This window comes from Phyllobates terribilis, unplaced genomic scaffold (assembly GCF_046119375.1).
Source record: "Phyllobates terribilis strain yellow unplaced genomic scaffold, ASM4611937v1 Scaffold_108__1_contigs__length_5656254, whole genome shotgun sequence".
Classification (NCBI taxonomy): domain Eukaryota; kingdom Metazoa; phylum Chordata; class Amphibia; order Anura; family Dendrobatidae; genus Phyllobates; species Phyllobates terribilis.
In genome coordinates, this window is record NW_027362868.1 from 567587 (window position 1) to 587440 (window position 19854).

Here is a 19854-nt window from a genome sequence, read left to right on the forward strand (position 1 = left end):
AAGAATTGAATTCAATGCTTTTTGTTCATTTTGCTTGTTTGTCGGATTTTGGGATGGACTCTTTGGCTTTGCTTTTCTTCTCCTCATTGGATTTTTCATGTTAAAAGTTGCAGAAGCCAGATGACAAGCTCATTTTGGTTCAACTTCAGCAACTGTGCATTGCATTGCCATGTAATGTAATGTAATGCAATGCTATCTATCTAGCTCTCCCTCTATACTTCCTTTTGGATAAACAGACATATTAGGCAAGCATTTTGGAGCTTTCACCTAAATAACTACAGGTGGTGAGATAAGCTGCACAATATAATTGACCTTTCAGTATATTGTTGCACACACACCATCTATTTAGCAAATGCCCTTGTTATCAACAGCAGCCTTTTAAACTCACCTGAGCTAACAGGTATGTGAGCTGGTTACTCTGCTGCGCTTAAAATTTCTTTTTTGGTTTGCTACAATGCCTTTTCTGAAACGTTGTCTCCCTCTGCTGGAACACTGACTTCTTTCAATAATGCCTGCAGACTATAAAAGAGAAACCAACCCAAAAAGTTTGGTTGATTAGTCTGTGGCATTCTTTTAAACTGTTGCTTATGGCGGTCTCTGTGAGCTTCTCAGTGACATTCAGCCATCCAGGTATCCCGCCTGCAGTAGACGGAATGTGGCAATGGAACGCTGGCTGCGCGTGTCATAATAGGCTCTGAGCCTTTATATACCTGCGCACAGCGGCAGCCACCTTCAGTCTGCTGCTGGACAGCCAGCAGCAGCAGCAGGAGAGGTAATTAATCAGCAACCCTCCTGCTAAGGGTAGACAGCTGCTCGTTCCACCCCCCCCCCCGCCTTAATTGGTTCTCCTCCCTTCCAACGGTGTTGAGGCGGGTGGGAACAGCCGGGGGTTGAGGGTACTGTGCTAAAAGAGGTGGAGTTATGCAGATCTAAAACGCGTGGATTGCAGCAGCAGCAAGCCGAAAAGTGCAGGCATGTGAGGGATCTAGAGGTTGACAGCATGTCTTCTTAACGGGAGTCCAGGTGGCCATCTCCACAAATGGACTTTTCAGAATCCTTGGGTGGCACCGTAGTCGGAAACCAATTCTGGATATCGCTTCTCGGCCTTTTGGCTAAGATCAAGTGTAGTATCTGTTCTTATCAGTTTAATATCTGATACGTCCCCTATCTGGGGACCATATATTAAATGGATTTTTAGAACAGGGAGATGGAAAAAGAGCTTGCTCTGTCCACTCCACGCATTGACCTGGTATTGCAGTATCTCCAGGACCGGTGCACCCCTTCTTTAATGCAGTTTCTAAAATCAGAAAGAATTGAATTCAATGCTTTTTGTTCATTTTGCTTGTTTGTCGGATTTTGGGATGGACTCTTTGGCTTTGCTTTTCTTCTCCTCATTGGATTTTTCATGTTAAAAGTTGCAGAAGCCAGATGACAAGCTCATTTTGGTTCAACTTCAGCAACTGTGCATTGCATTGCCATGTAATGTAATGTAATGCAATGCTATCTATCTAGCTCTCCCTCTATACTTCCTTTTGGATAAACAGACATATTAGGCAAGCATTTTGGAGCTTTCACCTAAATAACTACAGGTGGTGAGATAAGCTGCACAATATAATTGACCTTTCAGTATATTGTTGCACACACACCATCTATTTAGCAAATGCCCTTGTTATCAACAGCAGCCTTTTAAACTCACCTGAGCTAACAGGTATGTGAGCTGGTTACTCTGCTGCGCTTAAAATTTCTTTTTTGGTTTGCTACAATGCCTTTTCTGAAACGTTGTCTCCCTCTGCTGGAACACTGACTTCTTTCATTTAATGCCTGCAGACTATAAAAGAGAAACCAACCCAAAAAGTTTGGTTGATTAGTCTGTGGCATTCTTTTAAACTGTTGCTTATGGCGGTCTCTGTGAGCTTCTCAGTGACATTCAGCCATCCAGGTATCCCGCCTGCAGTAGACGGAATGTGGCAATGGAACGCTGGCTGCGCGTGTCATAATAGGCTCTGAGCCTTTATATACCTGCGCACAGCAGCAGCCACCTTCAGTCTGCTGCTGGACAGCCAGCAGCAGCAGCAGCAGGAGAGGTAATTAATCAGCAACCCTCCTGCTAAGGGTAGACAGCTGCTCGTTCCACCCCCCCCCCACCTTAATTGGTTCTCCTCCCTTCCAACGATGTTGAGGCGGGTGGGAACAGCCGGGGGTTGAGGGTACTGTGCTAAAAGAGGTGGAGTTATGCAGATCTAAAACGCGTGGATTGCAGCAGCAGCAAGCCGAAAAGTGCAGGCATGTGAGGGATCTAGAGGTTGACAGCATGTCTTCTTAACGGGAGTCCAGGTGGCCATCTCCACAAATGGACTTTTCAGAATCCTTGGGTGGCACCGTAGTCGGAAACCAATTCTGGTTATCGCTTCTCGGCCTTTTGGCTAAGATCAAGTGTAGTATCTGTTCTTATCAGTTTAATATCTGATACGTCCCCTATCTGGGGACCATATATTAAATGGATTTTTAGAACAGGGAGATGGAAAAAGAGCTTGCTCTGTCCACTCCACGCATTGACCTGGTATTGCAGTATCTCCAGGACCGGTGCACCCCCTCTTTAATGCAGTTTCTAAAATCAGAAAGAATTGAATTCAATGCTTTTTGTTCATTTTGCTTGTTTGTCGGATTTTGGGATGGACTCTTTGGCTTTGCTTTTCTTCTCCTCATTGGATTTTTCATGTTAAAAGTTGCAGAAGCCAGATGACAAGCTCATTTTGGTTCAACTTCAGCAACTGTGCATTGCATTGCCATGTAATGTAATGTAATGCAATGCTATCTATCTAGCTCTCCCTCTATACTTCCTTTTGGATAAACAGACATATTAGGCAAGCATTTTGGAGCTTTCACCTAAATAACTACAGGTGGTGAGATAAGCTGCACAATATAATTGACCTTTCAGTATATTGTTGCACACACACCATCTATTTAGCAAATGCCCTTGTTATCAACAGCAGCCTTTTAAACTCACCTGAGCTAACAGGTATGTGAGCTGGTTACTCTGCTGCGCTTAAAATTTATTTTTTGGTTTGCTACAATGCCTTTTCTGAAACGTTGTCTCCCTCTGCTGGAACACTGACTTCTTTCATTTAATGCCTGCAGACTATAAAAGAGAAACCAACCCAAAAAGTTTGGTTGATTAGTCTGTGGCATTCTTTTAAACTGTTGCTTATGGCGGTCTCTGTGAGCTTCTCAGTGACATTCAGCCATCCAGGTATCCCGCCTGCAGTAGACGGAATGTGGCAATGGAACGCTGGCTGCGCGTGTCATAATAGGCTCTGAGCCTTTATATACCTGCGCACAGCAGCAGCCACCTTCAGTCTGCTGCTGGACAGCCAGCAGCAGCAGCAGCAGGAGAGGTAATTAATCAGCAACCCTCCTGCTAAGGGTAGACAGCTGCTCGTTCCACCCCCCCCCCCCGCCTTAATTGGTTCTCCTCCCTTCCAACGGTGTTGAGGCGGGTGGGAACAGCCGGGGGTTGAGGGTACTGTGCTAAAAGAGGTGGAGTTATGCAGATCTAAAACGCGTGGATTGCAGCAGCAGCAAGCCGAAAAGTGCAGGCATGTGAGGGATCTAGAGGTTGACAACATGTCTTCTTAACGGGAGTCCAGGTGGCCATCTCCACAAATGGACTTTTCAGAATCCTTGGGTGGCACCGTAGTCGGAAACCAATTCTGGTTATCGCTTCTCGGCCTTTTGGCTAAGATCAAGTGTAGTATCTGTTCTTATCAGTTTAATATCTGATACGTCCCCTATCTGGGGACCATATATTAAATGGATTTTTAGAACAGGGAGATGGAAAAAGAGCTTGCTCTGTCCACTCCACGCATTGACCTGGTATTGCAGTATCTCCAGGACCGGTGCACCCCTTCTTTAATGCAGTTTCTAAAATCAGAAAGAATTGAATTCAATGCTTTTTGTTCATTTTGCTTGTTTGTCGGATTTTGGGATGGACTCTTTGGCTTTGCTTTTCTTCTCCTCATTGGATTTTTCATGTTAAAAGTTGCAGAAGCCAGATGACAAGCTCATTTTGGTTCAACTTCAGCAACTGTGCATTGCATTGCCATGTAATGTAATGTAATGCAATGCTATCTATCTAGCTCTCCCTCTATACTTCCTTTTGGATAAACAGACATATTAGGCAAGCATTTTGGAGCTTTCACCTAAATAACTACAGGTGGTGAGATAAGCTGCACAATATAATTGACCTTTCAGTATATTGTTGCACACACACCATCTATTTAGCAAATGCCCTTGTTATCAACAGCAGCCTTTTAAACTCACCTGAGCTAACAGGTATGTGAGCTGGTTACTCTGCTGCGCTTAAAATTTCTTTTTTGGTTTGCTACAATGCCTTTTCTGAAACGTTGTCTCCCTCTGCTGGAACACTGACTTCTTTCATTTAATGCCTGCAGACTATAAAAGAGAAACCAACCCAAAAAGTTTGGTTGATTAGTCTGTGGCATTCTTTTAAACTGTTGCTTATGGCGGTCTCTGTGAGCTTCTCAGTGACATTCAGCCATCCAGGTATCCCGCCTGCAGTAGACGGAATGTGGCAATGGAACGCTGGCTGCGCGTGTCATAATAGGCTCTGAGCCTTTATATACCTGCGCACAGCAGCAGCCACCTTCAGTCTGCTGCTGGACAGCCAGCAGCAGCAGCAGCAGGAGAGGTAATTAATCAGCAACCCTCCTGCTAAGGGTAGACAGCCGCTCGTTCCACCCCCCCCCCCCCGCCTTAATTGGTTCTCCTCCCTTCCAACGGTGTTGAGGCGGGTGGGAACAGCCGGGGGTTGAGGGTACTGTGCTAAAAGAGGTGGAGTTATGCAGATCTAAAACGCGTGGATTGCAGCAGCAGCAAGCCGAAAAGTGCAGGCATGTGAGGGATCTAGAGGTTGACAGCATGTCTTCTTAACGGGAGTCCAGGTGGCCATCTCCACAAATGGACTTTTCAGAATCCTTGGGTGGCACCGTAGTCGGAAACCAATTCTGGTTATCGCTTCTCGGCCTTTTGGCTAAGATCAAGTGTAGTATCTGTTCTTATCAGTTTAATATCTGATACGTCCCCTATCTGGGGACCATATATTAAATGGATTTTTAGAACAGGGAGATGGAAAAAGAGCTTGCTCTGTCCACTCCACGCATTGACCTGGTATTGCAGTATCTCCAGGACCGGTGCACCCCTTCTTTAATGCAGTTTCTAAAATCAGAAAGAATTGAATTCAATGCTTTTTGTTCATTTTGCTTGTTTGTCGGATTTTGGGATGGACTCTTTGGCTTTGCTTTTCTTCTCCTCATTGGATTTTTCATGTTAAAAGTTGCAGAAGCCAGATGACAAGCTCATTTTGGTTCAACTTCAGCAACTGTGCATTGCATTGCCATGTAATGTAATGTAATGCAATGCTATCTATCTAGCTCTCCCTCTATACTTCCTTTTGGATAAACAGACATATTAGGCAAGCATTTTGGAGCTTTCACCTAAATAACTACAGGTGGTGAGATAAGCTGCACAATATAATTGACCTTTCAGTATATTGTTGCACACACACCATCTATTTAGCAAATGCCCTTGTTATCAACAGCAGCCTTTTAAACTCACCTGAGCTAACAGGTATGTGAGCTGGTTACTCTGCTGCGCTTAAAATTTCTTTTTTGGTTTGCTACAATGCCTTTTCTGAAACGTTGTCTCCCTCTGCTGGAACACTGACTTCTTTGATTTAATGCCTGCAGACTATAAAAGAGAAACCAACCCAAAAAGTTTGGTTGATTAGTCTGTGGCATTCTTTTAAACTGTTGCTTATGGCGGTCTCTGTGAGCTTCTCAGTGACATTCAGCCATCCAGGTATCCCGCCTGCAGTAGACGGAATGTGGCAATGGAACGCTGGCTGCGCGTGTCATAATAGGCTCTGAGCCTTTATATACCTGCGCACAGCAGCAGCCACCTTCAGTCTGCTGCTGGACAGCCAGCAGCAGCAGCAGCAGGAGAGGTAATTAATCAGCAACCCTCCTGCTAAGGGTAGACAGCTGCTCGTTCCACCCCCCCCCCCGCCTTAATTGGTTCTCCTCCCTTCCAACGGTGTTGAGGCGGGTGGGAACAGCCGGGGGTTGAGGGTACTGTGCTAAAAGAGGTGGAGTTATGCAGATCTAAAACGCGTGGATTGCAGCAGCAGCAAGCCGAAAAGTGCAGGCATGTGAGGGATCTAGAGGTTGACAGCATGTCTTCTTAACGGGAGTCCAGGTGGCCATCTCCACAAATGGACTTTTCAGAATCCTTGGGTGGCACCGTAGTCGGAAACCAATTCTGGTTATCGCTTCTCGGCCTTTTGGCTAAGATCAAGTGTAGTATCTGTTCTTATCAGTTTAATATCTGATACGTCCCCTATCTGGGGACCATATATTAAATGGATTTTTAGAACAGGGAGATGGAAAAAGAGCTTGCTCTGTCCACTCCACGCATTGACCTGGTATTGCAGTATCTCCAGGACCGGTGCACCCCTTCTTTAATGCAGTTTCTAAAATCAGAAAGAATTGAATTCAATGCTTTTTGTTCATTTTGCTTGTTTGTCGGATTTTGGGATGGACTCTTTGGCTTTGCTTTTCTTCTCCTCATTGGATTTTTCATGTTAAAAGTTGCAGAAGCCAGATGACAAGCTCATTTTGGTTCAACTTCAGCAACTGTGCATTGCATTGCCATGTAATGTAATGTAATGCAATGCTATCTATCTAGCTCTCCCTCTATACTTCCTTTTGGATAAACAGACATATAGGGCAAGCATTTTGGAGCTTTCACCTAAATAACTACAGGTGGTGAGATAAGCTGCACAATATAATTGACCTTTCAGTATATTGTTGCACACACACCATCTATTTAGCAAATGCCCTTGTTATCAACAGCAGCCTTTTAAACTCACCTGAGCTAACAGGTATGTGAGCTGGTTACTCTGCTGCGCTTAAAATTTCTTTTTTGGTTTGCTACAATGCCTTTTCTGAAACGTTGTCTCCCTCTGCTGGAACACTGACTTCTTTCATTTAATGCCTGCAGACTATAAAAGAGAAACCAACCCAAAAAGTTTGGTTGATTAGTCTGTGGCATTCTTTTAAACTGTTGCTTATGGCGGTCTCTGTGAGCTTCTCAGTGACATTCAGCCATCCAGGTATCCCGCCTGCAGTAGACGGAATGTGGCAATGGAACGCTGGCTGCGCGTGTCATAATTGGCTCTGAGCCTTAATATACCTGCGCACAGCAGCAGCCACCTTCAGTCTGCTGCTGGACAGCCAGCAGCAGCAGCAGCAGGAGAGGTAATTAATCAGCAACCCTCCTGCTAAGGGTAGACAGCTGCTCGTTCCACCCCCCCCCCGCCTTAATTGGTTCTCCTCCCTTCCAACGGTGTTGAGGCGGGTGGGAACAGCCGGGGGTTGAGGGTACTGTGCTAAAAGAGGTGGAGTTATGCAGATCTAAAACGCGTGGATTGCAGCAGCAGCAAGCCGAAAAGTGCAGGCATGTGAGGGATCTAGAGGTTGACAGCATGTCTTCTTAACGGGAGTCCAGGTGGCCATCTCCACAAATGGACTTTTCAGAATCCTTGGGTGGCACCGTAGTCGGAAACCAATTCTGGTTATCGCTTCTCGGCCTTTTGGCTAAGATCAAGTGTAGTATCTGTTCTTATCAGTTTAATATCTGATACGTCCCCTATCTGGGGACCATATATTAAATGGATTTTTAGAACAGGGAGATGGAAAAAGAGCTTGCTCTGTCCACTCCACGCATTGACCTGGTATTGCAGTATCTCCAGGACCGGTGCACCCCTTCTTTAATGCAGTTTCTAAAATCAGAAAGAATTGAATTCAATGCTTTTTGTTCATTTTGCTTGTTTGTCGGATTTTGGGATGGACTCTTTGGCTTTGCTTTTCTTCTCCTCATTGGATTTTTCATGTTAAAAGTTGCAGAAGCCAGATGACAAGCTCATTTTGGTTCAACTTCAGCAACTGTGCATTGCATTGCCATGTAATGTAATGTAATGCAATGCTATCTATCTAGCTCTCCCTCTATACTTCCTTTTGGATAAACAGACATATTAGGCAAGCATTTTGGAGCTTTCACCTAAATAACTACAGGTGGTGAGATAAGCTGCACAATATAATTGACCTTTCAGTATATTGTTGCACACACACCATCTATTTAGCAAATGCCCTTGTTATCAACAGCAGCCTTTTAAACTCACCTGAGCTAACAGGTATGTGAGCTGGTTACTCTGCTGCGCTTAAAATTTCTTTTTTGGTTTGCTACAATGCCTTTTCTGAAACGTTGTCTCCCTCTGCTGGAACACTGACTTCTTTCATTTAATGCCTGCAGACTATAAAAGAGAAACCAACCCAAAAAGTTTGGTTGATTAGTCTGTGGCATTCTTTTAAACTGTTGCTTATGGCGGTCTCTGTGAGCTTCTCAGTGACATTCAGCCATCCAGGTATCCCGCCTGCAGTAGACGGAATGTGGCAATGGAACGCTGGCTGCGCGTGTCATAATAGGCTCTGAGCCTTTATATACCTGCGCACAGCAGCAGCCACCTTCAGTCTGCTGCTGGACAGCCAGCAGCAGCAGCAGCAGGAGAGGTAATTAATCAGCAACCCTCCTGCTAAGGGTAGACAGCTGCTCGTTCCACCCCCCCCCGCCTTAATTGGTTCTCCTCCCTTCCAACGGTGTTGAGGCGGGTGGGAACAGCCGGGGGTTGAGGGTACTGTGCTAAAAGAGGTGGAGTTATGCAGATCTAAAACGCGTGGATTGCAGCAGCAGCAAGCCGAAAAGTGCAGGCATGTGAGGGATCTAGAGGTTGACAGCATGTCTTCTTAACGGGAGTCCAGGTGGCCATCTCCACAAATGGACTTTTCAGAATCCTTGGGTGGCACCGTAGTCGGAAACCAATTCTGGTTATCGCTTCTCGGCCTTTTGGCTAAGATCAAGTGTAGTATCTGTTCTTATCAGTTTAATATCTGATACGTCCCCTATCTGGGGACCATATATTAAATGGATTTTTAGAACAGGGAGATGGAAAAAGAGCTTGCTCTGTCCACTCCACGCATTGACCTGGTATTGCAGTATCTCCAGGACCGGTGCACCCCTTCTTTAATGCAGTTTCTAAAATCAGAAAGAATTGAATTCAATGCTTTTTGTTCATTTTGCTTGTTTGTCGGATTTTGGGATGGACTCTTTGGCTTTGCTTTTCTTCTCCTCATTGGATTTTTCATGTTAAAAGTTGCAGAAGCCAGATGACAAGCTCATTTTGGTTCAACTTCAGCAACTGTGCATTGCATTGCCATGTAATGTAATGTAATGCAATGCTATCTATCTAGCTCTCCCTCTATACTTCCTTTTGGATAAACAGACATATTAGGCAAGCATTTTGGAGCTTTCACCTAAATAACTACAGGTGGTGAGATAAGCTGCACAATATAATTGACCTTTCAGTATATTGTTGCACACACACCATCTATTTAGCAAATGCCCTTGTTATCAACAGCAGCCTTTTAAACTCACCTGAGCTAACAGGTATGTGAGCTGGTTACTCTGCTGCGCTTAAAATTTCTTTTTTGGTTTGCTACAATGCCTTTTCTGAAACGTTGTCTCCCTCTGCTGGAACACTGACTTCTTTCATTTAATGCCTGCAGACTATAAAAGAGAAACCAACCCAAAAAGTTTGGTTGATTAGTCTGTGGCATTCTTTTAAACTGTTGCTTATGGCGGTCTCTGTGAGCTTCTCAGTGACATTCAGCCATCCAGGTATCCCGCCTGCAGTAGACGGAATGTGGCAATGGAACGCTGGCTGCGCGTGTCATAATAGGCTCTGAGCCTTAATATACCTGCGCACAGCAGCAGCCACCTTCAGTCTGCTGCTGGACAGCCAGCAGCAGCAGCAGCAGGAGAGGTAATTAATCAGCAACCCTCCTGCTAAGGGTAGACAGCTGCTCGTTCCACCCTCCCCCCCGCCTTAATTGGTTCTCCTCCCTTCCAACGGTGTTGAGGCGGGTGGGAACAGCCGGGGGTTGAGGGTACTGTGCTAAAAGAGGTGGAGTTATGCAGATCTAAAACGCGTGGATTGCAGCAGCAGCAAGCCGAAAAGTGCAGGCATGTGAGGGATCTAGAGGTTGACAGCATGTCTTCTTAACGGGAGTCCAGGTGGCCATCTCCACAAATGGACTTTTCAGAATCCTTGGGTGGCACCGTAGTCGGAAACCAATTCTGGTTATCGCTTCTCGGCCTTTTGGCTAAGATCAAGTGTAGTATCTGTTCTTATCAGTTTAATATCTGATACGTCCCCTATCTGGGGACCATATATTAAATGGATTTTTAGAACAGGGAGATGGAAAAAGAGCTTGCTCTGTCCACTCCACGCATTGACCTGGTATTGCAGTATCTCCAGGACCGGTGCACCCCTTCTTTAATGCAGTTTCTAAAATCAGAAAGAATTGAATTCAATGCTTTTTGTTCATTTTGCTTGTTTGTCGGATATTGGGATGGACTCTTTGGCTTTGCTTTTCTTCTCCTCATTGGATTTTTCATGTTAAAAGTTGCAGAAGCCAGATGACAAGCTCATTTTGGTTCAACTTCAGCAACTGTGCATTGCATTGCCATGTAATGTAATGTAATGCAATGCTATCTATCTAGCTCTCCCTCTATACTTCCTTTTGGATAAACAGACATATTAGGCAAGCATTTTGGAGCTTTCACCTAAATAACTACAGGTGGTGAGATAAGCTGCACAATATAATTGACCTTTCAGTATATTGTTGCACACACACCATCTATTTAGCAAATGCCCTTGTTATCAACAGCAGCCTTTTAAACTCACCTGAGCTAACAGGTATGTGAGCTGGTTACTCTGCTGCGCTTAAAATTTCTTTTTTGGTTTGCTACAATGCCTTTTCTGAAACGTTGTCTCCCTCTGCTGGAACACTGACTTCTTTCATTTAATGCCTGCAGACTATAAAAGAGAAACCAACCCAAAAAGTTTGGTTGATTAGTCTGTGGCATTCTTTTAAACTGTTGCTTATGGCGGTCTCTGTGAGCTTCTCAGTGACATTCAGCCATCCAGGTATCCCGCCTGCAGTAGACGGAATGTGGCAATGGAACGCTGGCTGCGCGTGTCATAATAGGCTCTGAGCCTTTATATACCTGCGCACAGCAGCAGCCACCTTCAGTCTGCTGCTGGACAGCCAGCAGCAGCAGCAGCAGGAGAGGTAATTAATCAGCAACCCTCCTGCTAAGGGTAGACAGCTGCTCGTTCCACCCCCCCCCCCCCGCCTTAATTGGTTCTCCTCCCTTCCAACGGTGTTGAGGCGGGTGGGAACAGCCGGGGGTTGAGGGTACTGTGCTAAAAGAGGTGGAGTTATGCAGATCTAAAACGCGTGGATTGCAGCAGCAGCAAGCCGAAAAGTGCAGGCATGTGAGGGATCTAGAGGTTGACAGCATGTCTTCTTAACGGGAGTCCAGGTGGCCATCTCCACAAATGGACTTTTCAGAATCCTTGGGTGGCACCGTAGTCGGAAACCAATTCTGGTTATCGCTTCTCGGCCTTTTGGCTAAGATCAAGTGTAGTATCTGTTCTTATCAGTTTAATATCTGATACGTCCCCTATCTGGGGACCATATATTAAATGGATTTTTAGAACAGGGAGATGGAAAAAGAGCTTGCTCTGTCCACTCCACGCATTGACCTGGTATTGCAGTATCTCCAGGACCGGTGCACCCCTTCTTTAATGCAGTTTCTAAAATCAGAAAGAATTGAATTCAATGCTTTTTGTTCATTTTGCTTGTTTGTCGGATTTTGGGATGGACTCTTTGGCTTTGCTTTTCTTCTCCTCATTGGATTTTTCATGTTAAAAGTTGCAGAAGCCAGATGACAAGCTCATTTTGGTTCAACTTCAGCAACTGTGCATTGCATTGCCATGTAATGTAATGTAATGCAATGCTATCTATCTAGCTCTCCCTCTATACTTCCTTTTGGATAAACAGACATATTAGGCAAGCATTTTGGAGCTTTCACCTAAATAACTACAGGTGGTGAGATAAGCTGCACAATATAATTGACCTTTCAGTATATTGTTGCACACACACCATCTATTTAGCAAATGCCCTTGTTATCAACAGCAGCCTTTTAAACTCACCTGAGCTAACAGGTATGTGAGCTGGTTACTCTGCTGCGCTTAAAATTTCTTTTTTGGTTTGCTACAATGCCTTTTCTGAAACGTTGTCTCCCTCTGCTGGAACACTGTCTTCTTTCATTTAATGCCTGCAGACTATAAAAGAGAAACCAACCCAAAAAGTTTGGTTGATTATTCTGTGGCATTCTTTTAAACTGTTGCTTATGGCGGTCTCTGTGAGCTTCTCAGTGACATTCAGCCATCCAGGTATCCCGCCTGCAGTAGACGGAATGTGGCAATGGAACGCTGGCTGCGCGTGTCATAATAGGCTCTGAGCCTTTATATACCTGCGCACAGCAGCAGCCACCTTCAGTCTGCTGCTGGACAGCCAGCAGCAGCAGCAGCAGGAGAGGTAATTAATCAGCAACCCTCCTGCTAAGGGTAGACAGCTGCTCGTTCCACCCCCCCCGCCTTAATTGGTTCACCTCCCTTCCAACGGTGTTGAGGCGGGTGGGAACAGCCGGGGGTTGAGGGTACTGTGCTAAAAGAGGTGGAGTTATGCAGATCTAAAACGCGTGGATTGCAGCAGCAGCAAGCCGAAAAGTGCAGGCATGTGAGGGATCTAGAGGTTGACAGCATGTCTTCTTAACGGGAGTCCAGGTGGCCATCTCCACAAATGGACTTTTCAGAATCCTTGGGTGGCACCGTAGTCGGAAACCAATTCTGGTTATCGCTTCTCGGCCTTTTGGCTAAGATCAAGTGTAGTATCTGTTCTTATCAGTTTAATATCTGATACGTCCCCTATCTGGGGACCATATATTAAATGGATTTTTAGAACAGGGAGATGGAAAAAGAGCTTGCTCTGTCCACTCCAGGCATTGACCTGGTATTGCAGTATCTCCAGGACCGGTGCACCCCTTCTTTAATGCAGTTTCTAAAATCAGAAAGAATTGAATTCAATGCTTTTTGTTCATTTTGCTTGTTTGTCGGATTTTGGGATGGACTCTTTGGCTTTGCTTTTCTTCTCCTCATTGGATTTTTCATGTTAAAAGTTGCAGAAGCCAGATGACAAGCTCATTTTGGTTCAACTTCAGCAACTGTGCATTGCATTGCCATGTAATGTAATGTAATGCAATGCTATCTATCTAGCTCTCCCTCTATACTTCCTTTTGGATAAACAAACATATTAGGCAAGCATTTTGGAGCTTTCACCTAAATAACTACAGGTGGTGAGATAAGCTGCACAATATAATTGACCTTTCAGTATATTGTTGCACACACACCATCTATTTAGCAAATGCCCTTGTTATCAACAGCAGCCTTTTAAACTCACCTGAGCTAACAGGTATGTGAGCTGGTTACTCTGCTGCGCTTAAAATTTCTTTTTTGGTTTGCTACAATGCCTTTTCTGAAACGTTGTCTCCCTCTGCTGGAACACTGACTTCTTTCATTTAATGCCTGCAGACTATAAAAGAGAAACCAACCCAAAAAGTTTGGTTGATTAGTCTGTGGCATTCTTTTAAACTGTTGCTTATGGCGGTCTCTGTGAGCTTCTCAGTGACATTCAGCCATCCAGGTATCCCGCCTGCAGTAGACGGAATGTGGCAATGGAACGCTGGCTGCGCGTGTCATAATAGGCTCTGAGCCTTTATATACCTGCGCACAGCAGCAGCCACCTTCAGTCTGCTGCTGGACAGCCAGCAGCAGCAGCAGCAGCAGAGGTAATTAATCAGCAACCCTCCTGCTAAGGGTAGACAGCTGCTCGTTCCACCCCCCCCCCCCGCATTAATTGGTTCTCCTCCCTTCCAACGGTGTTGAGGCGGGTGGGAACAGCCGGGGGTTGAGGGTACTGTGCTAAAAGAGGTGGAGTTATGCAGATCTAAAACGCGTGGATTGCAGCAGCAGCAAGCCGAAAAGTGCAGGCATGTGAGGGATCTAGAGGTTGACAGCATGTCTTCTTAACGGGAGTCCAGGTGGCCATCTCCACAAATGGACTTTTCAGAATCCTTGGGTGGCACCGTAGTCGGAAACCAATTCTGGTTATCGCTTCTCGGCCTTTTGGCTAAGATCAAGTGTAGTATCTGTTCTTATCAGTTTAATATCTGATACGTCCCCTATCTGGGGACCATATATTAAATGGATTTTTAGAACAGGGAGATGGAAAAAGAGCTTGCTCTGTCCACTCCACGCATTGACCTGGTATTGCAGTATCTCCAGGACCGGTGCACACCTTCTTTAATGCAGTTTCTAAAATCAGAAAGAATTGAATTCAATGCTTTTTGTTCATTTTGCTTGTTTGTCGGATTTTGGGATGGACTCTTTGGCTTTGCTTTTCTTCTCCTCATTGGATTTTTCATGTTAAAAGTTGCAGAAACCAGATGACAAGCTCATTTTGGTTCAACTTCAGCAACTGTGCATTGCATTGCCATGTAATGTAATGTAATGCAATGCTATCTATCTAGCTCTCCCTCTATACTTCCTTTTGGATAAACAGACATATTAGGCAAGCATTTTGGAGCTTTCACCTAAATAACTACAGGTGGTGAGATAAGCTGCACAATATAATTGACCTTTCAGTATATTGTTGCACACACACCATCTATTTAGCAAATGCCCTTGTTATCAACAGCAGCCTTTTAAACTCACCTGAGCTAACAGGTATGTGAGCTGGTTACTCTGCTGCGCTTAAAATTTCTTTTTTGGTTTGCTACAATGCCTTTTCTGAAATGTTGTCTCCCTCTGCTGGAACACTGACTTCTTTCATTTAATGCCTGCAGACTATAAAAGAGAAACCAACCCAAAAAGTTTGGTTGATTAGTCTGTGGCATTCTTTTAAACTGTTGCTTATGGCGGTCTCTGTGAGCTTCTCAGTGACATTCAGCCATCCAGGTATCCCGCCTGCAGTAGACGGAATGTGGCAATGGAACGCTGGCTGCGCGTGTCATAATAGGCTCTGAGCCTTTATATACCTGCGCACAGCAGCAGCCACCTTCAGTCTGCTGCTGGACAGCCAGCAGCAGCAGCAGCAGGAGAGGTAATTAATCAGCAACCCTCCTGCTAAGGGTAGACAGCTGCTCGTTCCACCCCCCCCCCCGCCTTAATTGGTTCTCCTCCCTTCCAACGGTGTTGAGGCGGGTGGGAACAGCCGGGGGTTGAGGGTACTGTGCTAAAAGAGGTGGAGTTATGCAGATCTAAAACGCGTGGATTGCAGCAGCAGCAAGCCGAAAAGTGCAGGCATGTGAGGGATCTAGAGGTTGACAGCATGTCTTCTTAACGGGAGTCCAGGTGGCCATCTCCACAAATGGACTTTTCAGAATCCTTGGGTGGCACCGTAGTCGGAAACCAATTCTGGTTATCGCTTCTCGGCCTTTTGGCTAAGATCAAGTGTAGTATCTGTTCTTATCAGTTTAATATCTGATACGTCCCCTATCTGGGGACCATATATTAAATGGATTTTTAGAACAGGGAGATGGAAAAAGAGCTTGCTCTGTCCACTCCACGCATTGACCTGGTATTGCAGTATCTCCAGGACCGGTGCACCCCTTCTTTAATGCAGTTTCTAAAATCAGAAAGAATTGAATTCAATGCTTTTTGTTCATTTTGCTTGTTTGTCGGATTTTGGGATGGACTCTTTGGCTTTGCTTTTCTTCTCCTCATTGGATTTTTCATGTTAAAAGTTGCAGAAACCAGATGACAAGCTCATTTTGGTTCAACTTCAGCAACTGTGCATTGCATTGCCATGTAATGTAATGTAATGCAATGCTATCTATCTAGCTCTCCCTCTATACTTCCTTTTGGATAAACAGACATATTAGGCAAGCATTTTGGAGCTTTCACCTAAATAACTACAGGTGGTGAGATAAGCTGCACAATATAATTGACCTTTCAGTATATTGTTGCACACACACCATCTATTTAGCAAAAGCCCTTGTTATCAACAGCAGCCTTTTAAACTCACCTGAGCTAACAGGTATGTGAGCTGGTTACTCTGCTGCGCTTAAAATTTATTTTTTGGTTTGCTACAATGCCTTTTCTGAAACGTTGTCTCCCTCTGCTGGAACACTGACTTCTTTCATTTAATGCCTGCAGACTATAAAAGAGAAACCAACCCAAAAAGTTTGGTTGATTAGTCTGTGGCATTCTTTTAAACTGTTGCTTATGGCGGTCTCTGTGAGCTTCTCAGTGACATTCAGCCATCCAGGTATCCCGCCTGCAGTAGACGGAATGTGGCAATGGAACGCTGGCTGCGCGTGTCATAATAGGCTCTGAGCCTTTATATACCTGCGCACAGCAGCAGCCACCTTCAGTCTGCTGTTGGACAGCCAGCAGCAGCAGCAGCAGGAGAGGTAATTAATCAGCAACCCTCCTGCTAAGGGTAGACAGCTGCTCGTTCCACCCCCCCCCCCCGCCTTAATTGGTTCTCCTCCCTTCCAACGGTGTTGAGGCGGGTGGGAACAGCCGGGGGTTGAGGGTACTGTGCTAAAAGAGGTGGAGTTATGCAGATCTAAAACGCGTGGATTGCAGCAGCAGCAAGCCGAAAAGTGCAGGCATGTGAGGGATCTAGAGGTTGACAGCATGTCTTCTTAACGGGAGTCCAGGTGGCCATCTCCACAAATGGACTTTTCAGAATCCTTGGGTGGCACCGTAGTCGGAAACCAATTCTGGTTATCGCTTCTCGGCCTTTTGGCTAAGATCAAGTGTAGTATCTGTTCTTATCAGTTTAATATCTGATACGTCCCCTATCTGGGGACCATATATTAAATGGATTTTTAGAACAGGGAGATGGAAAAAGAGCTTGCTCTGTCCACTCCACGCATTGACCTGGTATTGCAGTATCTCCAGGACCGGTGCACCCCTTCTTTAATGCAGTTTCTAAAATCAGAAAGAATTGAATTCAATGCTTTTTGTTCATTTTGCTTGTTTGTCGGATTTTGGGATGGACTCTTTGGCTTTGCTTTTCTTCTCCTCATTGGATTTTTCATGTTAAAAGTTGCAGAAGCCAGATGACAAGCTCATTTTGGTTCAACTTCAGCAACTGTGCATTGCATTGCCATGTAATGTAATGTAATGCAATGCTATCTATCTAGCTCTCCCTCTATACTTCCTTTTGGATAAACAGACATATTAGGCAAGCATTTTGGAGCTTTCACCTAAATAACTACAGGTGGTGAGATAAGCTGCACAATATAATTGACCTTTCAGTATATTGTTGCACACACACCATCTATTTAGCAAATGCCCTTGTTATCAACAGCAGCCTTTTAAACTCACCTGAGCTAACAGGTATGTGAGCTGGTTACTCTGCTGCGCTTAAAATTTCTTTTTTGGTTTGCTACAATGCCTTTTCTGAAACGTTGTCTCCCTCTGCTGGAACACTGACTTCTTTCATTTAATGCCTGCAGACTATAAAAGAGAAACCAACCCAAAAAGTTTGGTTGATTAGTCTGTGGCATTCTTTTAAACTGTTGCTTATGGCGGTCTCTGTGAGCTTCTCAGTGACATTCAGCCATCCAGGTATCCCACCTGCAGTAGACGGAATGTGGCAATGGAACGCTGGCTGCGCGTGTCATAATAGGCTCTGAGCCTTTATATACCTGCGCACAGCAGCAGCCACCTTCAGTCTGCTGCTGGACAGCAAGCAGCAGCAGCAGGAGAGGTAATTAATCAGCAACCCTCCTGCTAAGGGTAGACAGCTGCTCGTTCCACCCCCCCCCCCGCCTTAATTGGTTCTCCTCCCTTCCAACGGTGTCGAGGCGGGTGGGAACAGCCGGGGGTTGAGGGTACTGTGCTAAAAGAGGTGGAGTTATGCAGATCTAAAACGCGTGGATTGCAGCAGCAGCAAGCCGAAAAGTGCAGGCATGTGAGGGATCTAGAGGTTGACAGCATGTCTTCTTAACGGGAGTCCAGGTGGCCATCTCCACAAATGGACTTTTCAGAATCCTTGGGTGGCACCGTAGTCGGAAACCAATTCTGGTTATCGCTTCTCGGCCTTTTGGCTAAGATCAAGTGTAGTATCTGTTCTTATCAGTTTAATATCTGATACGTCCCCTATCTGGGGACCATATATTAAATGGATTTTTAGAACAGGGAGATGGAAAAAGAGCTTGCTCTGTCCACTCCACGCATTGACCTGGTATTGCAGTATCTCCAGGACCGGTGCACCCCTTCTTTAATGCAGTTTCTAAAATCAGAAAGAATTGAATTCAATGCTTTTTGTTCATTTTGCTTGTTTGTCGGATTTTGGGATGGACTCTTTGGCTTTGCTTTTCTTCTCCTCATTGGATTTTTCATGTTAAAAGTTGCAGAAGCCAGATGACAAGCTCATTTTGGTTCAACTTCAGCAACTGTGCATTGCATTGCCATGTAATGTAATGTAATGCAATGCTATCTATCTAGCTCTCCCTCTATACTTCCTTTTGGATAAACAGACATATTAGGCAAGCATTTTGGAGCTTTCACCTAAATAACTACAGGTGGTGAGATAAGCTGCACAATATAATTGACCTTTCAGTATATTGTTGCACACACACCATCTATTTAGCAAATGCCCTTGTTATCAACAGCAGCCTTTTAAACTCACCTGAGCTAACAGGTATGTGAGCTGGTTACTCTGCTGCGCTTAAAATTTCTTTTTTGGTTTGCTACAATGCCTTTTCTGAAACGTTGTCTCCCTCTGCTGGAACACTGACTTCTTTCATTTAATGCCTGCAGACTATAAAAGAGAAACCAACCCAAAAAGTTTGGTTGATTAGTCTGTGGCATTCTTTTAAACTGTTGCTTATGGCGGTCTCTGTGAGCTTCTCAGTGACATTCAGCCATCCAGGTATCCCGCCTGCAGTAGACGGAATGTGGCAATGGAACGCTGGCTGCGCGTGTCATAATAGGCTCTGAGCCTTTATATACCTGCGCACAGCAGCAGCCACCTTCATTCTGCTGCTGGACAGCCAGCAGCAGCAGCAGCAGGAGAGGTAATTAATCAGCAACCCTCCTGCTAAGGGTAGACAGCTGCTCGTTCCACCCCCCCCCCGCCTTAATTGGTTCTCCTCCCTTCCAACGGTGTTGAGGCGGGTGGGAACAGCCGGGGGTTGAGGGTACTGTGCTAAAAGAGGTGGAGTTATGCAGATCTAAAACGCGTGGATTGCAGCAGCAGCAAGCCGAAAAGTGCAGGCATGTGAGGGATCTAGAGGTTGACAGCATGTCTTCTTAACGGGAGTCCAGGTGGCCATCTCCACAAATGGACTTTTCAGAATCCTTGGGTGGCACCGTAGTCGGAAACCAATTCTGGTTATCGCTTCTCGGCCTTTTGGCTAAGATCAAGTGTAGTATCTGTTCTTATCAGTTTAATATCTGATACGTCCCCTATCTGGGGACCATATATTAAATGGATTTTTAGAACAGGGAGATGGAAAAAGAGCTTGCTCTGTCCACTCCACGCATTGACCTGGTATTGCAGTATCTCCAGGACCGGTGCACCCCTTCTTTAATGCAGTTTCTAAAATCAGAAAGAATTGAATTCAATGCTTTTTGTTCATTTTGCTTGTTTGTCGGATTTTGGGATGGACTCTTTGGCTTTGCTTTTCTTCTCCTCATTGGATTTTTCATGTTAAAAGTTGCAGAAGCCAGATGACAAGCTCATTTTGGTTCAACTTCAGCAACTGTGCATTGCATTGCCATGTAATGTAATG

General features: G+C 45.1%; 15 non-coding genes across 15 annotated transcripts; all 15 read left to right on the forward strand.

The window, feature by feature from the left end:
- Positions 1-1092: 1092 nt before the first annotated feature.
- On the forward strand, positions 1093-1283 carry LOC141201133 (U2 spliceosomal RNA). The gene has a single exon (XR_012272704.1). It is a non-coding gene; the product is annotated as a U2 spliceosomal RNA (small nuclear RNA).
- Positions 1284-2403: 1120 nt separating this feature from the next.
- On the forward strand, positions 2404-2594 carry LOC141200252 (U2 spliceosomal RNA). Its single transcript, XR_012271977.1, has one exon. It is a non-coding gene; the product is annotated as a U2 spliceosomal RNA (small nuclear RNA).
- Positions 2595-3716: 1122 nt separating this feature from the next.
- On the forward strand, positions 3717-3907 carry LOC141201134 (U2 spliceosomal RNA). Its single transcript, XR_012272705.1, has one exon. It is a non-coding gene; the product is annotated as a U2 spliceosomal RNA (small nuclear RNA).
- A 1123-nt stretch (positions 3908-5030) lies between these two features.
- On the forward strand, positions 5031-5221 carry LOC141201135 (U2 spliceosomal RNA). The gene has a single exon (XR_012272706.1). It is a non-coding gene; the product is annotated as a U2 spliceosomal RNA (small nuclear RNA).
- Positions 5222-6342: 1121 nt separating this feature from the next.
- LOC141201136 (U2 spliceosomal RNA) lies at positions 6343-6533 on the forward strand. The gene has a single exon (XR_012272707.1). It is a non-coding gene; the product is annotated as a U2 spliceosomal RNA (small nuclear RNA).
- A 1120-nt stretch (positions 6534-7653) lies between these two features.
- Positions 7654-7844, forward strand: LOC141201138 (U2 spliceosomal RNA). The gene has a single exon (XR_012272708.1). It is a non-coding gene; the product is annotated as a U2 spliceosomal RNA (small nuclear RNA).
- A 1119-nt stretch (positions 7845-8963) lies between these two features.
- LOC141201139 (U2 spliceosomal RNA) lies at positions 8964-9154 on the forward strand. Its single transcript, XR_012272709.1, has one exon. It is a non-coding gene; the product is annotated as a U2 spliceosomal RNA (small nuclear RNA).
- Positions 9155-10275: 1121 nt separating this feature from the next.
- On the forward strand, positions 10276-10466 carry LOC141201140 (U2 spliceosomal RNA). Its single transcript, XR_012272710.1, has one exon. It is a non-coding gene; the product is annotated as a U2 spliceosomal RNA (small nuclear RNA).
- A 1123-nt stretch (positions 10467-11589) lies between these two features.
- LOC141201141 (U2 spliceosomal RNA) lies at positions 11590-11780 on the forward strand. The gene has a single exon (XR_012272711.1). It is a non-coding gene; the product is annotated as a U2 spliceosomal RNA (small nuclear RNA).
- Positions 11781-12898: 1118 nt separating this feature from the next.
- Positions 12899-13089, forward strand: LOC141200376 (U2 spliceosomal RNA). The gene has a single exon (XR_012272098.1). It is a non-coding gene; the product is annotated as a U2 spliceosomal RNA (small nuclear RNA).
- Positions 13090-14211: 1122 nt separating this feature from the next.
- LOC141200335 (U2 spliceosomal RNA) lies at positions 14212-14402 on the forward strand. Its single transcript, XR_012272058.1, has one exon. It is a non-coding gene; the product is annotated as a U2 spliceosomal RNA (small nuclear RNA).
- A 1121-nt stretch (positions 14403-15523) lies between these two features.
- LOC141201142 (U2 spliceosomal RNA) lies at positions 15524-15714 on the forward strand. The gene has a single exon (XR_012272712.1). It is a non-coding gene; the product is annotated as a U2 spliceosomal RNA (small nuclear RNA).
- Positions 15715-16836: 1122 nt separating this feature from the next.
- LOC141201143 (U2 spliceosomal RNA) lies at positions 16837-17027 on the forward strand. The gene has a single exon (XR_012272713.1). It is a non-coding gene; the product is annotated as a U2 spliceosomal RNA (small nuclear RNA).
- A 1118-nt stretch (positions 17028-18145) lies between these two features.
- Positions 18146-18336, forward strand: LOC141201145 (U2 spliceosomal RNA). The gene has a single exon (XR_012272715.1). It is a non-coding gene; the product is annotated as a U2 spliceosomal RNA (small nuclear RNA).
- Positions 18337-19456: 1120 nt separating this feature from the next.
- LOC141201146 (U2 spliceosomal RNA) lies at positions 19457-19647 on the forward strand. Its single transcript, XR_012272716.1, has one exon. It is a non-coding gene; the product is annotated as a U2 spliceosomal RNA (small nuclear RNA).
- The last annotated feature ends 207 nt before the right edge of the window (positions 19648-19854 follow it).